The sequence below is a fragment of the Solanum dulcamara genome, chromosome 4, assembly GCF_947179165.1.
Source record: "Solanum dulcamara chromosome 4, daSolDulc1.2, whole genome shotgun sequence".
Taxonomy (NCBI): domain Eukaryota; kingdom Viridiplantae; phylum Streptophyta; class Magnoliopsida; order Solanales; family Solanaceae; genus Solanum; species Solanum dulcamara.
Genome location: NC_077240.1, coordinates 54,075,598 through 54,078,578, shown reverse-complemented (window position 1 = coordinate 54,078,578; position 2,981 = coordinate 54,075,598). Strand labels below are relative to the sequence as shown.

Here is a 2,981-nt window from a genome sequence, read left to right as displayed (position 1 = left end):
AGAACATTCGTCCCCGAATGTTAGACAAAACTTCTCTTAGCACCTTATACAAATCGTAGGGAGATTCTTTATTGTTTCCATAACACATACTTCTACCCAGGCACTTAATATACAAGTTTCAGGAGTTGGGGTTACCTGCAAACATCGGGTACAGGTGCGAATACTTGTGTTTCTTGTTCTCTTCCTAGTTTTGTTTTTTCCACCGCATCTTGACGAAAGGCACATCTTTAGTCTACAATCTGTCAGCTTGCCAATCCAAGATGGCGATAGGTTTTTCCTCACAGGATTCCATCTCCTGGACATCATCTATGGAATATACCCTGGGTGGCTTGTCAGTAACCTTGCAAAGCATTCCTATCTGATGGACTAGGCGTATAGTTTCCAAATGAGGTGGTAAGCTCAATTTACCAGCCACGTTGCCCACCTTATGAGTAACTTGATACAGTCTAATATATTTTGGGTTAAGTTCCCTTTTTGGGTGACTCCGTTTTGAACATCCAATCATCAATTTGAACTCTGAATGTCGATGTCGATTATTTGTATATCATTTCTGCCGACTCTGGGTTGTTAGTCAATAGTTTGCTTAATCCTGTTTGGCCTACCAGCTTAGTCTTTTCCCCAATAGGGGGATTTATACGCCCTGCCTTACAACATCTTGTAGGGGGTCATCTGGATACTGGAACGGTAGCCCTTCTCGTAGGCAAACTCAATAAGTGGTGGATGGTCGTCTCAGTTACTCTTAAAGCCAACCATATAGGCCGTAATATTCCTTCTAACGTCTGAAGTATGCTTAGTCTTTTCAGCAGCTCGAGGGAAAAACTGGGGTACTAAGATCTACCTGTGTTCCCGATCTCTTCTTGGACTGATGTCCAAATGTTAATCATAATTGAAGTCCTTTTATCTAAGATATTAGCTGGGGAAACCTCACGGAACCTTACTACCTCCATGTTCTATAACTCCACCTAATTTCAGCTGCATAGGTGCTCTTGCTTGAAAGTAAATGGGCTGATTCGTTAGCCTACTCGCAATAACCCGTATAGAACCCTATTCTTACAGAGTATAAAATAGGTTCATAACGATGTTGATAATTTGGGAACCATTATCCTCGTATAGTCCTTCTTAACTCTTTTCAGAACCTTAACTAGCACTCTATCTTTTGGGTTCCCCTTTTTCCCATCCTTAGGGTTGGCTACTGAATAATGTTGCAGTCCCCTCATATAATGGCTCTCATAGTCGTTCTATGCTTTGTCTAGAATGATCTGGTATAATTCTGAAAGAATTTTGGCATATATACTCGCCATCCTGTAGTAACCGGCTAGTTCTGCCAGTTTCATTTAAACTCTTTCACAATATCCCTTACCCCCGCTTGTAATCCTCTAGACCCATTATCTTGTGTCATTATTTACCTTTACAAGTTTATGAGAGGGTACAAGAAATATCCCAGCGCTACCTCGTTAGTTCTCATGTCTTACCTTGCCTTTTTCTCCCTTATACTACATTTGATGTTGGGGTAGATCTTTGGTCCAATCCTGTCTATGTCTTACCTCACCCGTAGTACTAATTCCATCTCGGTAGTTTGGCTTAACCTATATTTGCATCTCTCGGTAGTTAATTGTAACTTGGGCTCCTTCACCTGGGAATATAGCTGTGGGGACTCCGTAAGGTCCTACCACTCCTTTACCCTACAATTTTACACCTTCCTGGCTGAGTAGGTAGCCTTTTATCAAAGGAGTAGGGGCTAATATCGTTAATCCACAAGTAACATTCACTCCAGTGTCATCTGGCGCTGGAGTGCAAAGTGCGTCTTGTAATCCTAGTCATACAGTGGAATTTTCGACCTTGGGTATCACTTCCTGTCATCCGTAACTTACATCCGCTGGTACCCTTACCTTTTGGGTTTTGCTGTTTCTCGCCCTCAGAGTTTGCTGCCAAGTGGTGTTGAAATTCCCTCGCCCACTGGCCCATATAGTCATTCTGTGGTTTTCCTCTCACTAACTAGTTCAATGTTGAAGAGGTGTGGCATTTGAGTGTGTCGTCAGTTAGCAGTTAGCTAATCCTTCTTATCTTGCTTAAATCTTTTTTACAATACCCCCGCACGTAACATATAGTACTCCAAGAACATAATCTTATGTCGTTTCTCCGTCGCTAGTTCAAATTCTTCCATCTCGTGCGATCATACCAGCACTAATGCATTAAGTTCCATCAGAATTTCGAAGTTAAGTATGTTGGGGCGAGAGTAATACTGGGATGGGTGACCTCCCTGGGAAGTCTTCGTGTCGCATTTCATTGTAATCTTTGTCATAATGTGCAGGGCACTCAACTTAGCTCCAAATTTACCTCAGCGTTGTCTCGCGAGTCTTTATGTTTCGCCTTGTTCTTCCCTCTATTATTTTGCAACCGTCATTGGGGTAGATCTTTAGTTCCACCACGACTATGTCCCTTTTTGGTCATTTTGGTCTAGCAGGCTGTCATTATCCTTCGTAATGTCTCTTGAGTTGGTCGATATCCTTTCATGGTTACACCTTTTTGTTTTTATACGCCGCCGCCTTCTAGTGTTGTGTTGTTCAAGGTCTCATCACAACCTTATTAATGCTTTCTTATGTAGCATTCTAGTTTCCATCCAATTATTGGTGGCTTCCGGACATTTCTAACTTGGTTCGGCAAAATATTTTATTGAAGTTTAGAAGTCCATCTCAAATATATTGCCATATCAATTGCCTCCTCCTACTTTTGCCATTTTCTCATTAACTTCCCCTCTTTGGAGGGTACTCGTACTTTCATCTGCCTGTAGCTTGCTCTATGTCTCTATGTCTAGTCTCGATTTTACCCAATCTCTTTCTCCAATCTACATGGTACTGCATCAGGTCCCCGTCTTCCTGTATTTTGTTTTACAACCTGGTTATCCGCGTACGAAATATTGTCTAAATTATGAAACGATGAGAACCTTTTCATACATAGTGCGACATCTCGTCTGTTACTCT

The 2,981-nt window shown here is 41.8% G+C and overlaps 1 pseudogene; it reads left to right on the top strand.

Moving 5' to 3' along the window:
• The first annotated feature begins 2,165 nt into the window (after window positions 1–2,165).
• Window positions 2,166–2,285, top strand: LOC129888149 (5S ribosomal RNA; annotated as a pseudogene).
• The last annotated feature ends 696 nt before the right edge of the window (window positions 2,286–2,981 follow it).